The sequence below is a fragment of the Ambystoma mexicanum genome, chromosome 3p (assembly GCF_040938575.1).
Source record: "Ambystoma mexicanum isolate Mex_15411 chromosome 3p, UKY_AmexF1_1, whole genome shotgun sequence".
NCBI lineage: Eukaryota > Metazoa > Chordata > Amphibia > Caudata > Ambystomatidae > Ambystoma > Ambystoma mexicanum.
This window is the reverse complement of record NC_090925.1, coordinates 1,165,304,615-1,165,328,327: the sequence shown is the minus strand read 5'-3', so window position 1 is coordinate 1,165,328,327 and position 23,713 is coordinate 1,165,304,615.

Below are 23,713 nucleotides of genomic sequence, written 5' to 3'. Positions count from 1 at the left end.
GCTTGCATAATTCTGCTGCCCCATCAGTTCATAAATCATTCTCCTGCCTACGTGCAATGTAGAATATTTTTTTTTTCTTCAAAAAACAAAACATCTCTGGTTAAAGCAATTCAGTTGGAAGAGTAAAACCATTTCGTTTTTTCAGATTCATCTCAACAGTGCATTTAAAAACCATTTTTCAATGTGTTAGCATTCAATTGCTGTGTCACACATCTGTTTGTGGTGCCTGATATACAGTCCACAATTCATTGTCCATGGTCCTTTAAACAAGAAAGGGCAAACCATGTCATTTAAGTTATTTCCAGCAACTGAATCATTTGAATGTGTAGCATCAAATACTTGATAATTAGCCAAGTCTGCATCGTGCCAGTTCAGCAGAAGTTATTACTCTGTTGGGCACTTCTCACAGGTTGCAGCAGCATTGAGTGCGGTGCAGGGCACGTTTAAGTTGACTTGCATATTCTCTGAGATTAGTGTCACCCACAAACTGCACACATCTATTTCTGATATTGTGAAATGCATTGTCTTGCTTTGCCTAGGCAAAATACAAACAGAAATGTTAGGATTTCATCAAAAGTTCAATATCATTATTCTTCATGTTAGGATGTCATCAAAACTTCAATATCAGCGTTATCCACCCCTTCCCATAATACCACCCCCATCTTCAAAAAGTCTCATCAGGTAACTACACACTTTGTCATTGCTACTGCAATTATTTATCACCTTTCTGCATGTTTGTGGGGGCTTATTTACACTCAACCATACGGGGTGTGGCTGCCTAATCACAAACTCATTTGTGCAATGCAATCATAGTTGGTCAATGGTACCTCAGACTGATCTGTGCTTTTACAAAGCCATATAGTAAGTACCCAGGTCGCACAATGCTTTTCTTTTTCACCAAAGCGATTACAAATGCCAGGCGCCAACTTGCTTCCAGTGTCTCATGATCTTGATTTAGTTTGCCCTGCTGGCATCACTCCATTTTTCAAAGGTAAAGTCTTTCAGTCCAATACCGCTTACAGTTGCACAAGCAGCTGTTTATTTTTCTTTCCTTACAGGCAGTGTCTTTTCAAGCCTCTGGTTTTTTCACTTGTCATTTTTTCAAAGGGTGTTTGCTGTTTCCTGAACCACCCCTTTGAGTGCGATAGTCTAAGTCAGTTTCTTTTGTTGCTTCAACAAATCATTCATTCTTGCATTAAGCCATGCGGCTTCTGGATCATGGCTAATGTGCAGTGTTCATGTTGTACTTCAAAGCCCCGCTCTGCATGTTGTCTTTTGCAAAACGGCTAAGCACTTTTGTCAGTTTTGCTTCCATCTGGAATGCCATAATGTCTTTGTCAGTTACTCCATCCCTGGCAATGTAGCTTGCAGTTTGCCAGATGTGTATTTTCTCTTCTCAAAGCGCCTAGAGGTTTCTTCTCCAGTGCACAGCGCTTTACTTCAGTTCACATCACATGGAGCATTGGAATGCAGCTTGCACAGCAATAGCGTTTCACTTCACATCACATCACATCACATTGGAATGCGGTTTGCACAGTAATGTCTGTTGGAATGGGCAGCTGTCTTTTCTTGGCCCATTCACAGATGCATAGGTAAATGTTCAGATGTGATGTGCCCGTCTGCCATCCTGCATGAAGCCTTTGCTCCGTACCACAGTTTACTGGGCAAATTCTTTACTTCTGAACAGCTCTCTCTTTGCTCCCCCTTCCTCAGGAATGCAGGCATTGTTTATCTTTCGTGTGCACCTGGCAGCGCAATGAGCACGCAGCTTATCTCTTTTTGCTCTATAACTCTTACACTGTGGCGGCTTCAATGGAAAGGCACTCGTTTCAGACAGTTCATCCAGATTAACTCTTTCTTGTACTGTTTCTGCTTTTGTTTGCCTTCACGCACCTCGCCCAAAACAGCTTCAAGGCACAAGCTCTGCACACACAGCAAGACTCTTGTTTTCAAAAGCGGCACTTTCCTTGTCATCAGATTCTACTCCATGTAATTTTGCAAAATGTCAAAGCGTCTTTTTGCCTGTTTTTAAACTGATTAATGTCCCATTTAAAAGCATACGTTTTCTTTTCTTGTAATGTGCGATCTTTCAAGAGAACTCACAACCCACTAAATCTTTGTGCTATCTTATCACACACAGATATTTCATTCTGTTGTACCATTGCCAAACTATAACCACTCATTTCAGTGCATTTAAAAAATAAAAAATGCCAATGTTTAGTGCAGCTCCCTGCACGTTTTCCTGCAAGAACAACCCACACTTTATATTGCTTGTGGGCTGTTTAATGTGTCAACAACATTTTTCACCATGTATCACAGTCAACAGGACACTATTTCCAAATCATACATCACTTATAAGGCAACAGCACAAATCCATGGCATAGCATGGGGACAAAAATACTCCAGGGGCAATTTAGAAAAATATAAATTGTTTTTCCCCCAAACCATTGCAAACTGATTCTGCAAATTCAAATCAATACACAAAAATCGAAAATCCAAATAACATTCACTCACTTTCCTTTTAAGTGAGTCTCTCACCCATTAAAAGCATGGCACAGCTTAAAATGCAATATAATCATTTTAGTGTGTTTCCTTTAAACAGAATTCACCACCACCAGCACATGGAATTTTACAGTTGCCAAAAGAAAAAAAAACAAACAACCCTTTAGGCTCTCAGCACAGATGTTACTCATTCCCCTAAGCATGGCTCCTCATTATTCAGGAATGCCAACATTCAAAAGCATACATCAAAAAGCGAACCTTCGCCTCCGAACATTACAGCCCCCACTCGCTAGCACACTGGGGCTGAGTCAATGGTTAAATCACTATTCATAATTTGCATGTCAAATTCTTGCAACATTTTTTTCCTGCCCTCATGACAGAATAGAGATGAGAACTCCGTCTCACTATGCATTCCAAATTACAACTTTAAACTGGGGAAACCGCATGATAAAATTCTTTTCTAATTGAGCATACATCTTTCTTAACCATTCATCGGAGTGCTTTAAACAAAGCCATTTCCCGCTCGTTTATCGCCTTGTACTCCCTGGCACCAATCCCATGCAATAAGTCAGTCACGACTGATTTACTGAAGGGAGTCTTAACTACACAAGCTATCGGCCACGGCAAGCCGACACAACATTGCTGCCTTTTGAAGTCTCAGAGCTGCAGTGAGACCACCAAGGAAATGCGACAGCCTGCTCCCCACTCTACACTGTGTTCTCTCACACATTTTGTCATGTCATAGCATGGCACTGCTCTTCACAAATCCCACAAAGCTGCCACCAAATGTCTTGATATGGGCAAAATCTTCCTCGGGGCCAGCCCTTTGAGAGCAAAAATACCCAATTCAGCCCAAAATACAGGTTCTATTGTGCTGAGCAGTGATCTCATGCTAGTGACAAATGACACCCTCAAAGTTTTAGCATATTTATTCTAAGCAGTGAATTTCATATACATTTGGGATTCAAGTTAAAGAATATTACAAAGCATAAACTTAGAACAATGCAAAATATAGTGAAACATGGAACTTAGATAAACATAGAGAAACATAGAGAAATATAGAGAAACATAGAGAAACACAGTCTTACGTCCCTTTAATCAGCACTGGGAGACCTTGGCTTTTCATAAGCTAGCTGTAAAAACAAGCCCCGCTCTGAAAAACAATGCTGGAGGACACCGTGAGAGCCAATTCCGGGCACTTGACCGTGCATGAATCAAGTCCACAGGACGATCTCCCCCCGAGTCATGTGTGCATGGATATTTTATAATCTCTTGCTGTCAGTCACCATGACGCACAGTTCCAGAACTTTCCCTGTGCAACTGGCTCATGGAAAAAACCCAACTCTCTCTGAGAGGCACCCTGCTCGCTCCTACCCCTCCCTGGTTCCCATCTGCGCTGGCTGAGGAATGTCTTATCAGTACCTTCCCAGAGAAAAGGAAGATTAGCTTGGAGCCAGGGCTACCGTTAGTGAGGCTGAATATTCTAAGGGAAGCAGGGATGTATTAACCCCATCTGCAAGCTCTAAAAGGCATGCACTCATAGCTTAGTGTTTATAGCGCTTAAGACTGGCTATCTAAGCGCTATATAGGTGCCATGATGTTCCAAACACTCCAAAAATACCTATTAGCTACATAGCTAGGGGCCCTCCCTGCCTGTCTATCAACAATGCATAATGTGACCTATTTCATACTAGGCCTGCATATTCCTTGTAGCTCACTACTGCATAATGGAAGTGCTACAACAGACTACTGTCAGCATTTTTAGCACATACTTTGAATACACTATTGGCTTTCAGCGGCTAATGCTGTCATCTAAAGCCCTGATTGGCAAGGTTGCAATTTCGTGTATCACTACATCTGGATATATTGTGATTTTTGCATTGTCTCTGCAGATTACCCCCTCTTCGCGCGAGTGCTGCAATATTACCTCCCTATCTTGGAAGTTTAGGATTCGAGCTATAATCAGGCGACAGTATGAACCAGGTGGTGGTTTTTTCTGGAGTGCTCTGTGTGCTCTTTCGACGGCGAACCCCTGAGAGAGTTTGCCAGCACCTACTTCCTGTTGTATCGGGGTCTCCACTTAGTTTGTGGGGTCGTATCCCTCCTTTCCCTCCGGAACACCAAGTAGGCGAACGTTGTTACACCTGGATCTCCCTTCGGCATCCTCGGCTCTCTTCTAGTATTCTGTTGCGTTTTTCAAGCTCCTCCACCTTGGTGCGGACCTCTCTCAGCACTGCTGACATCTCCTGCTGTTCCAACTCTGTAGTCGTCACTCGTTCTGCAAGGTTGCGCATATCTTGGCGCATTAATTGTACGTCCAATTTCACTTCTTGTATTTTGGTGTCAATAAACGGACGGAGTCCCGATATTGCCTCTAGTATCTGATCCTCTTTGGTGTGTCCCTCAGCGGCACCCTGGGTTGATTCAGCTGGCTTGGCCTCTTGTCTCTGTTCTTTTGGGCGATCTGCCACAAAGGATTCCATGATGTTGGTTTTACACTTTCCCTTGGGAGGGGACATCGCCTGTCCTGAGGACAGTGGCTGCATAGGGGTTATCAGGTCCCACCAGGTCTTTCGTGGGTCACTCTTGCGTGTATGTGTGCTTCTGTGATTGCCACCCAAGATGTATTTGATTTAAGACCTTCCTGTTTTCCCGGTTGTAGTGGATTTATCAATTAAGGGGTGTTCTCCAGGAGACGATTCGTCTAAGCAGGGCGTTGCTAGTATATGGTGGCAAACAGCGTTTGAGGTTTGTGAGGTTATGCTCTTGTATGGCAGCACCCACCGAATAGTCTTTTGGGCCTTTGTTCTGTTGGATCCGGCAGGCGGGTGCCGAGTGTCAGCTTACTGTTAATTAGGGTTGCGTGATTCTCGGCCTCCAGTATTCACAGAGCCCTGTGTGTAGTCCAAACAGTGCTTTATAGGGGTGATTGTAGAGTCTCTTAGAAGGTCAATGTTGAGAGCATCTGTCATGGGGACAGGGCGATGGAAGTGTTGGACGCGATGGAAGCGCCATTAAGGCACCCTTCACGGCGCCCTGTGCAGCGGTCTAGCTGTTACGTCCTGGGCTCTTCATATTGAGGTTAGCCACGCCCCCTCCTTGCGTTGCAACTGTTTCCTGTTCTTCGCTACACTGGTGCCTTCGGTTCCCGTGCCCTCTGTGTAATAACCTCCCGTTTGGATTTCTCTCTTCCTTAGCGTCCTTGTTCTTTTTCAGCCTTTAGCGGTACTACTCTCGGAATCTTTTCTTTCTTTCTGTTTCCTTCCTCCGTTTCTCTACCTCCGCTCGACTTTGCACTTTCAGGTGACTCCGCCTCTTTTTCTCGGCATTTTCGGACTGCCTTTCCTCCGGCTCTGTTATTTTCAACTTGCCACGTTTACTGCTACTTCGAGCCTCTGGCTTTTCCATTTACTTTCTCTCTCCGCAAACATTTGGTGAATTCATCCGTATTCTGCCTTTCCTTATTTTCGATACTTATGGTCTTTTTCTCCGGTGCTATTCATTAGCGTCTTGCTGTATCACGTCTGGTTTCACGGCTCTGTCTTGTAGTTTGTTTTGGCCTTCCTCCTGTGTTCCACTACGCCCTACCTGCTGTCGATCCTTATTAGGTGGATGAAGGAACTTGTCGGAGATCGAAGCTGGATCTGATACCTGGGACTTTCCGGATCCTCTGCTGCGGACCTTCTTGCCCTTGTTCTTTCGGGGCGCTTGCTCTAACGCACTTCAGTGACTGTTTCCTTCCCGGAACTGAAAGATCTTCCATCCAGCCCTGTACGCATTCAAACAATTCAGGGGTTTTTTCTGCCACTGGCTTTTTCCCCTCAACAGGCTGTGCAGGGAGTCCTCCGCATTGGTTGCTGTTTGTCTCCCTACACAACCACTGTGGCGAGTTCCCGGAACAGACCGTATCTCTTCTCTAAAAAAAAGACTCCGGACCGGACGACGCTATCTGCTGAGGCTGAAATATCTTCCTGCGAATCAGACACCGAATCACAGGTGAGCCCCACTATTGACAGATTGCAACGCCCAGTAATGGCCTCAGCAGAGCAGGTCCAGGAGCTGATAAATGCAGTACAGAGCCTCTCCCTGGAGATGCAGGGAGTGAAGACGGAAAATGCAATACTCCGACAAATGGTGACCACTAGAGACGCCCATCTGTCCGACCTACCGCCTTTTTCTCTTGCAGTTGGGAAATTTGATGGAGCACCCAAGAAGGTTAAAGAGTTTTTGGATGCCTGCCTGGTTTACTTTACTTTCCGGCCCACTACATATGCCTCAGACCGCACTCGAGTGGGATTTCTCATATCAAACATGATTGGGAATGCCCTAGCTTGGGCTACTCCGTTGGTCACGTCCAACAATCCGGTCCTACAAGATTATAACGCCTTCACTAACTTGTTACGACAGTCTTTTGAACGCCAGGAGATCGGCTTCTTGGCGGGTGAAGCAATGTTTGATATCAAGCAAGGATCTACGGACCTAATGTCCTATATCTCAGCATTTAAGAGACTGGCTGCTGAAGTGGGTTGGCCCGAGACCGTGCAATATACTGCATTCAGAAGAGGTCTACATGAAGATCTAAAAGACGAGTTGGCAAGGGTTCCTAGACCGGCTACGCTAACTGAATTATTCTCTCTGGTTCTTCAAATCGACTATCGTATCATGGAACGGAAGACAGAAAGAAGAAAGGGTCGACCTCAGATAACCCCAGTTCCTGGAAACCCATCCTCGACACCTCAACCATCCCACCGGGGAGGGGAAGAACCAATGCAAATCAGCACAGCCAGGGGTCCCCTTTCCTCCATGGAAAGAAACAGAAGAAAAGAAAGAGGCCTTTGCATGTATTGTGCATCTGACGCTCACTTCCTTAGGGACTGCCCAGAAGTACCCCCACGGCGTCGGGGAAACGACAGACCCCGGGTTTAGAAGGAGCCGCTTACCGGGGTGTAGTGGAAGGCTCACCTTGTGCTCAAACTTCAGGAGAAGATCCACATCTTATGGTTTTACAACTCACTCTGCAGTGGAAAGATCAGCCTGAGAAAACAGCCCTAGCCCTCATTGACAGCGGAGCAGCTGGCAATTTCCTCGACGTAAACTGGGCCACACAAGAAGGCATCTGCCTAGTGAATAAAGAGGAGAAACAAAAGGTGGAAGGAGTAGACGGACGCCCCTTGAGTTCGGGACCTATTGTGCAAGCAGCGACCAACATCCAAGTATGTATTTCTCATCACAAGGAAATCCTCGAATTCGATGTCATAAGAGCAGCACATTTTCCTGTAATTCTTGGGATCCCTTGGCTACGTCGACACAATCCAACGATAAACTGGTCCCTCAACACCATAAGATTTGATTCGGAGTTTTGTGTCCATCATTGTTGTCTCCATAATCAAACAGAAAGAGTTGCTGTCTCGTGTCCCTCGGTGATTTCTGACACTCTTCAGGTCCATCATATCCATTCAGTATTTCAGGAGTATGCTGATGTATTTGAAGATCGACTACCTAAGGATCTACCCCCACATCGTCCGGAAGACTGTGTTATTGACCTGATTCCGGAGACTTCGGTCCCTTTTGGGCGCATGTTCTCCTTGACCTTACCCGAAAAGCAAGCTTTAAGGATCTATTTAGATCAAAACCTACAAAACGGATTGATCCGGCCTTCTAAATCTCCAGCTGGAGCTTCTTTGTTTTTCATTGCCAAGAAGGATACTAGTGAGCTGCGCCCCTGCATCGATTATAGAGGACTAAACAAGATCACTGTGAGAGATCGCTACCCAATGCCTTTGATCAAGGACATACTGGAAGCAGTCGAAGGGGCACGCCTGTTTAGTAAACTTGACCTAAGAGGTGCCTATCACCTCTTAAGGGTAAAGAAAGGGGACGAATGGAAGACGGCTTTCCGTACACCTTTTGGACTGTTTGAATACAGAGTTATGCCGTTTGGTCTAGTCAATGCCCCGGCAGCCTTCCAGAGGTTTATGGACCATCTATTTGGTGACTTATTATTTGTTTCAGTTATTGTCTACTTGGACGACATTTTAGTTTTCTCTCGCCATCCTCATCAACATCAGGAACATCTTGCCGAGGTTCTGAGGAGACTGAGGCGCCATCAACTCTTTGCTAAACCCGAAAAATGTCTTATTGCTGTGCCTTCCGTACCCTACTTAGGATTTGTCCTATCTGAACAAGGCATCGAAATGGATCAGAAGAAGGTCACGGCTATTCTCGAATGGCCCTCTCCTTCCACTGTAAAAGAGGTACAAGCCTTCTTGGGTCTCTCCAACTTCTATAGAAGGTTCATTCTCAACTTCTCTGAACAAGTACTCCCCATCACTACTCTTCTAAAAAAGAACGTTCCCTTCAGTTGGAATCACACTGCGGAACAAGCGTTTCAAGGATTGAAGAAAGCCTTTTGTTCCGCCCCCATACTAAAACAACCTGATCAAAGAATACCCTTCATTGTTGAAACGGACGCTTCAGCGGGAGCCCTGGGGGCAGTACTCAAACAAGAGTTCAACAGGGTTGAACACCCTATTGCCTACCTCTCGCGCACACTAAACCCCAGTGAGTACAATTACTCAGTAATTGAAAAGGAGCTGTTGGCCATTAAAAAGGCATGCTCGGAATGGAGACATCTACTTCAAGGGTCAAGACACCCATTTGAAATTCGTACAGACCATAGCAATCTTAAGGTGTTACAACAAATGGAGTGCAGGAACTCCAGACAAGCCCGATGGGCTTATTTCTTTGCTCAATATGATTTTTACATTACCTACCTTCCAGGTAGCAAGAACATATTGGCAGACTGCTTATCCAGGAGTCCTTCTTCTTTTGCCAGTCCACCTTTTAAGGGAGAAGATATGTTCCCAGAAGTCCGATTTGTTCATTCACTTTCCAAGTTTCTTCAGAAAGTAAAAGAAGCCTCGATAGAGGCTCTCAAGCCTCTTCCCAAATGTGTAAAGAACAAACTAACCAAGAAAGAAGAAATGTGGTTCCATCAAGGAAGACTCTTTGTACCTGTTGCCGGACTACAAGAACGAGTCCTTCATTGGGGTCACCATTCTCGGATCGCAGGGCACAAGGGCTTCGCTGCCACATCTGACCTTATCCGACGGATGTTTTGGTGGCCGTCCATGCTTTCCGACATCAAACAATTTGTTAGTTCTTGTCCTATCTGTGCCAGAAGTAAGACAATCCCTTCTAAACCGGCAGGGCTACTGTTACAACCCAGACTTCCAACTACTCCGTGGGCACATGTCTCCACGGATTTTGTGACTGATCTTCCGTTATCACAAGGATGCACTGCAATCATGGTTACGGTCGACAGTTTCAGCAAGATGGGTCATTTCACCCCTCTGAAAGGAATACCTTCGGCTCCGGAGATGGCACAGGTGTTTCTCAGAGACGTGATTAGACTCCATGGTATTCCAACTACCATCCTATCTGACCGAGGCTCACAATTCACTTCAACATTCTGGAAGACGTTATGTGGCCTGCTAGGGATTGAAAGAGCTCTCACCTCTGGATACCATCCCCAGTCAAATGGACAGACAGAGCGGCTCAATGCCACCATGGAGCAGTATCTCCGTTGCTTTGTCAATAATCAACAAGACGACTGGGTGTCACTCCTACCCTTAGCCGAATTCTCTTATAATAATACAGTACACTCAGCCATCAAGATGTCACCCTTCTTCTGCACATATGGGCAACACCCCCGATCCTTTCCGCTGGATAAGATCCAACCTTCAAACCTGCCAACAGTGGATTCCCTATTAGAAAACATACACAAGACCCAACAGATGGCTGTTAGTAATCTGCAAGAAAGTCGAGCCCGATATAAACATCAGGCAGACCTACACCGCACCCAAGATCCTAACTGGCAAGTCGGAGATAAGGTCTGGCTCTCTACCAAGTACCTACCCAGATGGACTCATCCATCAAAATTGGCCCCCAAATATCTAGGTCCATATTCAATCACTGCTCGGATTAATCCAGTGGCTTTTCGACTAAAACTTCCTCATCAACTCAGCCGAATCCACCCAGTGTTTCACTCTTCTTTGTTGAAGTCATTTATCCCTGATCTTCACCACCGGAAAAGAAGATTCCAGATAAAGAGCCGGGAACCTGACCCAGAAGTCTATGAAGTAGACAAGATCCTGGACTCCAGATATTACAGAGGCAGACTTCAGTACTTGATCCGGTGGAAAGGATATTCTCAGGCTGAAGATTCCTGGGAACCTGTGACAGGTATTTCAGCTCCCAGATGTGTAAGGCAGTTTCATGCCCTTCATCCCGGTAAACCCGGGGTAGGTACCCCTAGAAGGGGGCATACTGTCATGGGGACAGGGCGATGGAAGTGTTGGACGCGATGGAAGCGCCATTAAGGCACCCTTCACGGCGCCCTGTGCAGCGGTCTAGCTGTTACGTCCTGGGCTCTTCATATTGAGGTTAGCCACGCCCCCTCCTTGCGTTGCAACTGTTTCCTGTTCTTCGCTACACTGGTGCCTTCGGTTCCCGTGCCCTCTGTGTAATAACCTCCCGTTTGGATTTCTCTCTTCCTTAGCGTCCTTGTTCTTTTTCAGCCTTTAGCGGTACTACTCTCGGAATCTTTTCTTTCTTTCTGTTTCCTTCCTCCGTTTCTCTACCTCCGCTCGACTTTGCACTTTCAGGTGACTCCGCCTCTTTTTCTCGGCATTTTCGGACTGCCTTTCCTCCGGCTCTGTTATTTTCAACTTGCCACGTTTACTGCTACTTCGAGCCTCTGGCTTTTCCATTTACTTTCTCTCTCCGCAAACATTTGGTGAATTCATCCGTATTCTGCCTTTCCTTATTTTCGATACTTATGGTCTTTTTCTCCGGTGCTATTCATTAGCGTCTTGCTGTATCACGTCTGGTTTCACGGCTCTGTCTTGTAGTTTGTTTTGGCCTTCCTCCTGTGTTCCACTACGCCCTACCTGCTGTCGATCCTTATTAGGTGGATGAAGGAACTTGTCGGAGATCGAAGCTGGATCTGATACCTGGGACTTTCCGGATCCTCTGCTGCGGACCTTCTTGCCCTTGTTCTTTCGGGGCGCTTGCTCTAACGCACTTCAGTGACTGTTTCCTTCCCGGAACTGAAAGATCTTCCATCCAGCCCTGTACGCATTCAAACAATTCAGGGGTTTTTTCTGCCACTGGCTTTTTCCCCTCAACAGGCTGTGCAGGGAGTCCTCCGCATTGGTTGCTGTTTGTCTCCCTACACAACCACTGTGGCGAGTTCCCGGAACAGACCGTATCTCTTCTCTAAAAAAAAGACTCCGGACCGGACGACGCTATCTGCTGAGGCTGAAATATCTTCCTGCGAATCAGACACCGAATCACAGGTGAGCCCCACTATTGACAGCATCTCTTTAACCTGGTGGAATGGTGGGAGCAGTCTGAGCACAGCAGGGACCCTCTCTGTGACTCAGATCTCCAGATGGAATCAACCTATACAGAACAGTTCTCAGGTTGTTGAAGAATTCTGTGCTTATAAAATAAACAGACTTAGCAAGTCCCCTTGAGACAGGAGGCAGGAGCACAGACCCCTACAGCTCAGCTCCCCAGTCCCGCTGTGAGGGTTGCGCTTTTCCCGTTGGTCCCCACACCTTAGTTATTCCTCAGGGCCTGCCTCGTTTCATGGCCATTATGTTATGGTGATGCTCGAACAGCAGAGCGCCTTCGTGCGTGTTGCTAGAGGTGTCTCTTTATCCCCGGTGAGGGCCTTCTCCAGAGCTGCGCCCTTGTTCTGTGCCCCCCCTTTTCCAAAGTGTTATGTGGCCGGGGGGGCGACAGGGTCAATGCGGGGCCGGGTCGGTCTCACTCCCTCCAACCTTGGAGTGCTCCGGCTCGTCACCAGGGTGCCGCGCCGTTTATTTTCGGGCTCACCGTGCACCAGTGGTTGTGTGCGACGGAGCCTGGCGGCCCCTGGCTCCGGCACAGTCCCCCTCTGGTGTATCTGGTACACGGCTGCGGTGTTCCTGCTGAGGCGCCCCCTCCGCCTTTACTCGCCTCACGCAGCCCGTTGTCGTCTGTTCTGACTTCCTGGGTGGCAGTCCAGCGCTCTGCTGCTACAACCTCGCTGTGTTTGCGTTCATAGCCGCTACTCCATTTAGCTTCCGGGTGATAGTTTTCAGGCTACGTGCATCAGAGGTCTTGGATCTCGGCGCCATCCGCCATCTTGGATGCCCGAGGGGCGCAGTTTCGGTAGCCTGCTGGGGGGATCTGGAAGCAGCATTTTCACTTGTTTCTGGTGTCGGGCTCGCAGGACCGGTTCCCCCACAGGAACATTTGTTTATATCTTCATTTATTGCGGTTTCGCCGTAGGTTACAAGGATCAGTTTAAGGATCAGGATGGGAGCACGGCCCCCACACGTCCTCACATTGCATGCTCAGGCCACGCCCTCCGATCAGTTGGTTTTCTATATGGTTTTACAAACAGTATTCCATTCGTTATATCCACTTTTATTGTGATGTCAAGGTAGTTAATTTCTTCTTTGCTGTGGTTATAGGTAAATTTCAGATGTTGATTTTGTAGATTTATCCATGCGAAGAACTCTAGCATTGTGTTTTCATTCCCTTTCCAAATCAGGAGCACGTCATCTATATATCTCTTCCATAATTGGATGTTATCTTTCAATGGGTTACTTTCTATATAGATGCTTTTTTCAAATGCCTTCATATTGTTATGCGTAGGACCTTGGCCGCGCAACAACCACGGACAACATCCAAGATCGGGGTTCACTCCCGTGGTAAGTATCTGTCCAGAAACCCTTCCGTATGGAATAAATGGAGGTTGCCATGGAGAATAACAACAAAGACCCGTTATCTGAGTCACGTGAGGACCCGAAGTACGCCACGGTGGCTTACTCACGTTCATGCTCCGCCCAGTTCAGGAAGTTAAATAGGTTCTCTTCCTGTTTTCCAGTGCTTCTAATTGAAGTTATTCTTCTGACCTTTACCTCCTTGTTTGATCACCCGGCTTTCGACCCTGCTTCGTCCTCTGACCAGCTCCAAGAAGAATTACTTATGGACTCCAGAAGCACAGACAGCCTTTGACACCTTGAAAACAGCCTTCACTACGGCGCCTGTCCTGAAACATCCAGATTTGTGGAAGCTGACGCCTCTGGTTTTGCTATCGGTGCTGTTCTCTCCCAGGTATGTCCTCAATCAAGTGAAACTCACCCGGTGGCCTTCTTTTCTCGGAAACTAACTCCTTACGAAAAGAATTATACTATAACGGAAAGAGAACTAATGGCCATCAGAGATGCTTTTGCTGAATGGCGTCACCACTTGTTGGGAGCTCGCCATTCGGTTACCGTTTATTCAGACCATCGCAGTCTCTTGGCTTTTCAATCCATGAAATGTCTTACTGCCAGACTGGCCCGTTGGCATCTTTTCTATTTCCAGTACCGTTTTTCAATCACCTACTGTCCGGCTAAAGCTCAAGCTTCAGCAGACGCTCTATCTCGATTGAATTCTGATTTGGGGAATCCTCATCCTGATCCTCTGCCGTTGTTATCTGCTAAAGTGATCTGTGCCTGCTTTGTGCAACCCCATATGAGGAAACATATCAAAGACTGGGTCTCGTCCCATCCGGAACTAGTGGCAGATCTGAATCTCGATGTGGTCGGTGCCCTTCCCTATATTCAGGGACGAGTGTTCATTCCTCCTGGTCAACCACGTTTTTGGGCCCTGCAGTGGGCTCATGATTCGGTTATGGCAGCTCATCCAGGGCAACAGAAAACATTGGAGTCCCTGCGACGCTGGGCTTGGTGGCCCTCTGTTTCGTGATGTCATGGAATACCTGGCTACCTGTGCAGTATGTGTGCAGAGTAAGTCCAGCCGTGGTAAACCTATGGGGCTGTTACAACCTGTACCAGTTCCATATAAACCATGGCAAATGATTTCTATGGATTTTATTGTAGAATTACCTGAAGTCGAGGGCTTCAACACAATCTGGGTAGTAGTAGACTACTTCACAAAATATACTGTCTTCGTGCCATGTGTGGGGTTGCCCTCAGCGCCTAAACTGGCGGAACTCTTTCTGTCTCATCTCTTCCGGAGATTCGGCCTACCAGCAATAATTGTCACTGACCATGGTACTCCATTTACCTCCCGCTTTTGGAGGGCTCTTACGAAGTCACTGGATATCGATGGTCTTTTTTCATCAGCTTATCACCCACAAACTGACGGCCAGACAGAAAGAATCAATGCCACGTTAGAACAATACTTACGTTGTCAATGTCTTCAGCTCCAATTGTCCTGGCTGTCAGTGTTGTTCCAGGCTGAATTTGCCTACAACAATTCTTTGCACACCTCTACGGGGGTCTCTCCATTTTTTGCCCTATATGGGTTTCATCCACGCTCCTTGCCCTTGGACCCTATGGTTCCCTTGGACAATCCGGTAGCTACGGCCTGTGTAAGAGACATGGATCAGGTGCATAGGGATGTTCGTGCTCATCTATTGAGAGCCCAGGCCCAGTCCAAGAAGCATGCAGACGTCAATAGATCCCCAGCACCACTATATCAGGTTGGGGCAAAAGTATGGTTGTCGAACCGCCATTTACACATACCGGGTTGGCGTGCTCTGCTGCCACGCTTTGTTGGTCCCTACACTATTGAATCTATCATCAACCCGGCTGCTGTCAAACTCTCCTTGCCGGTCTGCTGGCGGATACATCCGGTCTTCCACGTCTCCTTAAACAAGCCTTGTTTGCCCAACATACGTCTTCTAGCGCATCCCGCTCCTGTCCTGGTTGATGCTGAGGAGGAGTATGTCGTTTCTCGTATTGTGGACCATCGGGTATGAGAGGGAAAGATTATTTTTTGGTGGATTGGAAAGGCTAAAGTCCTGAGGACAGGACTTGGGAGCCCTTGGAGCATATCCATACCCCCCGGCTTTTATGTGAGTTTCATGTCTCCTGAGGTTGCCGGGGTTTTTGGGGGCGGATGCTGTTATGCGCAGGACCTTGGCCGCGCAACAACCACGGACAAAATCCAAGATCGGGGTTCACTCCCGTGGTAAGTTTCTGTCCAGAAACCCTTCCGTATGGAATAAATGGAGGTTGCCATGGAGAATAACAACAAAGACCCGTTGTCCGAGTCACGTGAGGACCCGACGTACGCCACAGCGGCTTACTCACGTTCATGCTCCGCCCAGTTCAGGAAGTTAAATAGGTTCTCTTCCTGTTTTCCAGTGCTTCTAATTGAAGTTATAGCCACCTAAAAGCCAAAACTATTGCATTAGAGTACAAATAGGAAAACATGGCATGTGAGGAGGGACACAAAACTAGAAGGTGTTTAGTTATTTGCCCACACTGACTGCCTATGGCCATGCTAATCCGTATTGGCATTCCCACCCCTCCCCGCCAAAAACACCTCCTCATGGGAACTCTTTCAGCTTGCCTTAATCAAGCCTAACCATCAAACTTGGCATCTAAAGGGACTGCCAGTGTTTTTTCAAAGTAGTCTTTTGAGAATGAATGACTTAATTGGAGCAGTAAATGAGCTCCTGATGTAATAGAAATGTCTACACCAGGTCTGCCTATAGCCACTTTATTTATAAGCGCTATGTGCGTCTTTTACTGAAGTCCTGTCATAAACAAGGATTGGCAAAGCCAACAGTTTTGGCTTATGTATAAGTATATGTATTAGGTATTTGCCAGGCACTGCTATTAGATGCTGAGGTACTCTCACCACTTTGCACCTGCTACCATTAATGACCAGTTAATACCACTATGGCAGTGCCTGGCAAGTACCTTTCCCATGCCTACATAAAAGCCCAAACTGCTATCATTGCAAATGCTTGTTAGCTTGGGCTATTTATCTGAAACTAGTGCATTAGAGTACAGATCAGGAGAAATGTCAAATGAGGAGGCGAACATAGCTTGCAGGTGTTGCTTGGTTATTTGCCCACCCATTGACTGCCCATGCCTATGTTAATCCCTATGGCCTTTCCCATCAAGTTCCAGACCCTGATCCCCCCCCCCTTCCCAACCTACGCTCGAAGCACCTTCTCACAGGAACTCTTTTAGCTCGCTTTATTCAAGCCTTACCATCAAACTTTGAGCTGGAAGCACCTGTCAGTGTATTTTCCAAACAGTCTCGTGAGAGTTAATGACTGAATTGGCGCTGTAAACATGCTAATGGTGTAATAAAAATGTCTTAAGCAGGTCTGCCTTCAACCATTCGATTTATAACCAATATGCGTGCCCTTCACTGAAGGCCTGCTAAAAACAAACCTTGACTAAACGAACAGTTTTGGCTTGTGTATAAGCATAGGTAGTATGCATTTGTCGGCCGCTGCTATTAGATGCTCAGGCACTCGCACCATTTTGCAATTGCTACTATGACTGGTCAGTTAATGCCACCACGGCTGTGCCTGGCATTTGCCTTTCCCATGCCTACACAAAAGCCCAAACTCTTGGTATTGCCAATGGTTGTTATGGGCTAAGGAGGAGATGGCTGGTTCCTTGGATCTGGGTTGGACGCCAAAGACGGATATGTTCGAGGGAGAAAAGACAGATTATTATTTTCCGAAATAACCTTTGGTCTTTTCTCCCCTGAACATTTCCGACTTGGCCACCCACACCACCCTACTTACCTTGCTGCCCACTCGCTGTGTCCCTGTGACGCCTGTTCCCTTTCACTTCCATGATTGGGAACTGGCGGCGCAGGGTCCTTTTGTTTTTGGGGGCTTGGGGGGTCGGGACCAGCTGCGGGGGACACGCCCCAACCCCACCTCACAATATAGTGAGCAAGGGTGCGGGGGACACCCCCGCAACACTATGGGCGATTTGGTAAAGCTTTTCAGCAGTTCTGTATTTTCAAACTGCCGAAATTTGCCCAAATCTCCCATTCAGCCTTTTAATATCGTCGGTCTTGTTGGATGATTCTGGTTCCTCTACTCAGGGAAAGTGGATGCCTCTAATGTAAGAAGGTTCATTTCTTCCTGTTGAACTTAGAAAGCCAGCATCATTTATTTTATGTTGCGACTTTATTACACTGTCCTTGTGTGGAAGAAATTTGGAAAAGATACATTTATAGGGTTGTGATCACTCACTCATGTGGGGGTGTGGTGCCTGCTGACAAAAGTAATATGTAGCCTATTAATGTGTGTATTGTGATTTGTTTTTTTTTTGTGCTATGCAGTTTGTCATCAAACTTTTAGCCATTTTTTGGGGTGATGGCTGTTGTGTCGAACAATAGAGAGCAGTTGCGAGGCAGACGGGACAGTCTAGCGTGTAAGCATTGTTGTGTTCAATTTTTTGTATCTGTTGTATTCATATTTGTTATTTTCTCCCAGAATTGCATAGTTCTGAAGATGAGTAGAAAAGAATGACCATTTGTGATCTGTTCCCATCTCTCAGACTGGTCGAGGTTGACATGTTCTCTCGGAAGCATCTGTGCGAAAATGTTCCGCGTTTCAGAAAGAAAAAAAAAATGTGATTTTAACTGGTTTTATGCATGATCATACGTTTAGGTGTTTTAGCTGGATTTCAATTAGATACGAGTTGGGGTTTCTTTCATTTAATGCTATTGTGACCTGAAACGCTTGTTTTTTTAGCTGAAATTGAGTCAGCTCAGGCTCCTTCAATTTGGTGGCAGTTGAAGTTGCTCAGAGATCATAAGACGAATGCTTAATTTAATAAAATGCAAAGTGAGCCAACACCACCAAATGGCATTGCAGTTGGTTGTGCTGACACCTCCTAAAGGCTAAAAGGAAGCATTGGGAGTTTTCTGGGTTACCACCATTCAAGATGTACGTAACTACAGTCTGTAATCTGACATTCTATTAGATGTAAGGCCCTTACCCACGCTCCTAAATTATTGATATACATTTCCAAGTGCCTTCTGGCGTACTCGGTTTTTACGATTCTGTTTTAATCTTTTTCAGACAAATCAGATGATAGGGGCGAGAGGGAAAATCTAAAGAGGACTAAGAATGTGTCGCTTTTGTAAAGACGCCATTAAAATGGAATCAATATTCCACCTGTTGCTCGAATGTCCAGTGTTGTCTGACCACCTTCTATTTTTCTTTGGTCAACTGACTCAAGATTTGAAAGTTTTAACCAGTAGTATTGCATGACAAAACATGTGTATAGATGGATCTAATTCGTGGACGTTTGCTGCATTGCGTTTCATAGTGGAGCTATTCCCGAGGGAAGTGTGATTGACTAATTTTGGTTCAATGTTTTACACAATTTTTATGTTTTTGATCATCTAAGTTTGGTATGTTTTTAGGATCTAATGAAATTTTGTAATTATGCGTGCAATGTTAATGATGGATTTTGTTAGGCTTGTTTGTGAAAAGTTCATTTGTTGAACTAACCACATTAAATGAAAGAAAAACAAAATGGGAAGGTATCCCTTACTGGATGACACAAAACATCAACCCATGAAGATCGGGACACATCACAAAGAAAGCAATGTTAGATCTTATTACTTTAAAGCAGACAACATAGCAAACACACCAGATAAAACTAGACCTCAATCCAAACAATTCTATCTAACACAACAACACTATAAATACAACACTATATATAATAACACAACAGTACTATATAACACAACACCAAATTATAGCACATCAGCACTATATAACACAACAGCACTATAGAACACATTGGCAAATTCAAATACATTGCAGAATATTTACTACCAGTTAAAAATCGCAAACACCAATAATGACTACATAACAGTGTGCGCTAAAAGAGGCTGGAGATTGAATCCTGCAGACACAACTTGGCCCTGATTCATGGAAGTGTTTTATAATGGCGCAATCCCACAGGAAAATGTTGCATGAATCGGGCCCAAAGTTGGAAACCCAGGGAAGACGGAATAGCTAACCAGTGCAACATTACATTTATGGAAGAGAGAAACCGCGTTCTCCTTGATTGCACAAGAAGCGGTTATTTTGGAGACCTTGTGAAGATCACAAACTTCCCAAAACCAATAGACAAATGGAAAATGCAAATTCTCTTGGGGGACAAATTGTGAGATTGTAGAAAAGGAGGCTAAATAACAGCGTGTCACACCATCTGACACCCAAATACCTTACACCATCCAGGAGGACCTGACAAAACTCGGACGTTGAGCTAATCAAATATATGGACAATATTACTATTTAAAACCAAATCATACACCACCCCTCCTGTTATGTGCGTGGGGGCTGGCAGGGGGCCCACGCTGGCAGTCACACAGGCATCCGCACACGCATACAGGAACTCACGCCGGAGACGTGTGATTGCTCTGGTCCCCGGCGCGAACTGCCCGAGGACCGCGTTTATTCTTCCCTGCGCATGCGCGAGCCTCGATCCCGCTCGCGCATGCATGTGCTGGCGTATTCAATACGCAACATCCCTCCTTTTCCCCCCAAACAACAAACATTTGCAAACATTAAAACCAACAGGGCTATATTCAAACTTTCGCTACCAGCGTGCCACTAGTTACAAGGCAGGGTCCAAAATAAAGTCTTGGAACCTCTGCGGTGGCTTGCGCCCCGCCCGGCTCGGGTATCTGCGTGCCCCAACATCGGGTATCTCTGGTGTCCCAGGAGTCTCTGGCGGTCCATCGTTTTCTAGTGGCACCTTGGTGTCATGAAGTGGGCTTTGCCGGACATCTTCCTCGGAGTTCGCTGCACCTATGCGCTTGAAGAACGTGGCATTTCTGGTGACTGTCCCTCGTGCATTGGCGGCGGTGACCATCGATCCTTTGACGTGTGTCACTCCCAGTGGTTGTGTTTCATATGGCAGTGACAACTTTCCTTCCGGTCTCCTATTGCGTACCAGCACGGTGTCTCCTACTGCGATTTCTTTCTGTGGTAGTCCTCGCCGTATCGTTTCTCTCTTGTTCTGAGCAGCTCTCTCCATCCGCACGTGGCTGTTGTCGATCTCTCCCGGCTGTCTCCCTTCAGCTTCAGGTAACAGTCCTCTTGGTATCCGTTTGAAGAGGACCTCTGCGCTGCGACCCCAGTGGACTGAAGGTACGCATGCATATGTAATGTTGTGCTCACACTTGGAGTTTGTACTAATCACCATATGTGTTAAAAGAATGTACCCTTTGTTAAAAGAAGAGGCCTTCTCTTTATACAGCGGCATTTAAGACCTGCTGACCTGGCAAGAACTTGTTTTTAACAGAAGAATTGTGTTTGGTCACTGTATGTCGAAGCATGCTGAGCCTGCTAAAACTATCTGCAGATTACGGGTGGGGAAGGAATGAGTAAGCACAGCCTCGTGCACAGAGATAAGGACACAGAGGGGCACGAGAGAGAGCGAATAACAGATAACAGGAAACCACAATAGCAGATGTTGAACTGTTGACCGTTGATGCAAAGTCATGACTGGGAGGAACCGCCTTGTGGTGGACATAATCTATGTGCAGCAATGTATGACAATGTAAAACAGATGGGTATAAAAGGACCACGATGTGCAGGGGAAAGGGTGGCACTTTGACGACTTGCTTTGCGAGACGGTTGAACTTGTGGCCCATTCGCGAATGCTTGTGTGTTAATAAAGCAATGTTTACTCAACTCTTTTCTGTTTGAGTTTTTATAGGGTCCCTTTTGTACTGGTTATGGTGACGGCGAGAAATCGCACCCACAATTTTGGTGTCAGAAGTGGGATGCGAAGGAGCGACAGTCCGTCACTGGGTGAGGAACGCCGCGGCGGAACCGGAGAAGGAATTGATCACGGGGCCCCAACAACTGAATCCGCACCTTTGATTGCAACCAACGCGTCATCCTTGTTTTTCCGGCTCCGTTGGCGGTGGAACAGCAGGCTGTCGCCCTTCGGGTCCGGAACACTCTGGCGGGACCCTTAAGATAAGTGGTATGGACGGATGCATGATGGAATAAGGAAATAATGATTCAGGGTTTGTGAAGAGGACGGTGGTAAGTCCGTCTATGAAGAAGTAATGTTGAAATGATGATATGATATGTTAGATACGCCAGGAGGATGTATTATTATTTTTAGCCAATAGGTGCATATTTGGGAAAGGTGAGTGTTTTAGGCAATTGCGGTATACCGCCAAGATGGGTCAAACGGCTTCCCACAAGGGAGGTATAGGCAAGAGACACTATGCCCCCCTTGAAGGAACCCCTGCATTTGATATGTTGATTAAACATGGATTGAACTCGACATTGTTTTTAAGGGAGTGGTCTGAATATACAAAAGATTCGATTGAACATAATTGGCCAGATACCGGGTCCTTTGACATAGACCGCATATCCAAAATAGAAATAGAGTTAGTAAAAAGACGGGTTAGACCCGCACAGTTTGAGGCTATACGACTATGGAGGGTAGAAGCAATGCGCAGGCGCAATGCTCAGAATAAACAAAAAGCAAAGGAGCAGAAGAGAACGGTAAATCAAAAATTACATGATCTAGAGATAAAAGAGAAGGGTGAGAGGCTAGATCAGTTGGATAGACATATGATGATTAAGAACAGTGGGGGTATGTATCCTGCCGTGCCGGTGCCTCGATATGAAGATGTGATAGGGCTAGAAGCAGAACAAACAACGACTGAATTATTGTTTCCAGGAGCTACAGCTCCACCGGCAGACAGTGAGGGTGAAAGGGTGGAATTCCCAATGAAGTATGGAGACCCAGATAGGTTGATAGACCATAGGAGAACGACTACTGTAGAAAAGGATAGAGATGGAGACTTGCAAATCCTTATGACCGGGCTGTATGGCACACCCCACAATGACAGCCTACGGGACCAATTGGGGCGTTTGACACCTTTGGAATTTAGGACAGTGGCCACTAAACTATATACCTTTCATGAGGGTAACTGTAAATTGAGAGGACAGAGTACTGCAGATCTGCCCTCAGCATATCAGGACGCTGTCGCGTTACTACCAGTGACTGCGTCCAGTGTTCAGTTATGGGGATGTATGTCCGACATAATAGCGGAAGTCATAAGGGGCGGTGTTGAATGGGAGAAGGAAAAGAGGGCATGGGAAAGAGAGGTGAGGGAAAGAGAGGCTAAACTCAAAGATGCAGACCAGGCGGGCCAAAACGTAGCTAATCGTATGATAGCATCCATACACTCGCAGTCCATGTCCACCCTGGTGAGTCTGATGGAGGGCCTTGGCTGGCCTATACAAGTAAACGTAATTAAATGTCTTCTTATTAGGGTGGATGATATAGAAGAGGAAAAGGAGCCTAGATATGTGTCCCAGTGGAATAGGATTAGGACGGAATTGGATAAGAAACTGCTATCTAATATAAGAGTGGATGATTCAGGGGCGGAAGAATGGAGGATGGCTAAGGTGGAGAAACTATTAAAAGATTATAAAAAAATAAAAGAGAAAGCTCTTAGTCATCAATCCTCTGTTTCGCCACCAGCGCAGGCCCCTGTGAGTGAACAAACAAATACGGAAAAGTTACTATTAATGCCAATGAGAGAGTGCCAACCCACCATAGAGGCAGCCACTGGTAACATGATGCGCACCTATGTGTATGTCCCTTTATCCCAAATTGAATTAATGCATATCACCAAGTCCATCCCCGACCCCCGTATAGACCCGGCAGGATTCTACAAAGAAGTAGGAAAGTTATTCAGACCAGGGTTATTTACCGTAGAGGATGTAGATAACATATTGTTAGCCATTGTCCCAGAAGAAATATGGACCCCCTTTCGTGCCAAAGACAATGAAACAATAAAATGGAAAGATGTAATGGATGCGAGCAAAAATAGAAAACTGCATGAGGAATATCCTGAACCCCTAAGGGGGCATGGCATGGCAGTCCTGAGGGCTCTAGAAAAGGTGTTACCCCCATTTGATGTGAATGTGGAGAAACTGTCCGCTGTGATACAGGGTGCAAGTGAGGAAGTAGCACAGTACTTTCTGCGTTATGAAGCAGCATTCAAAGCGCACAGTGGGCTAGAGATAGGGTCTGAAACGGGCCAACGGTACTTTGCCACAAACTTTGTAGAGGGGCTCCACGGGCCAATTCAGGAGAACATTAGGAGGGCAGAAAGTACATGGATGACTAGAAACCCCCGGGATCTCCTCGAAATGGCTAGGTATTACGAAAGAGGGGAAAGAGTAAAGGGACAACAAAAGGCACGACAAGAGAAGGATCTAAAAACCAAAGTGTTGATGCAACAGTTGCATCAAGGGCCCCAAGGCAGGTATAACTACAATTATAACGGCCCGTCACAGGGCTATAGTAGCAACATGATAGGG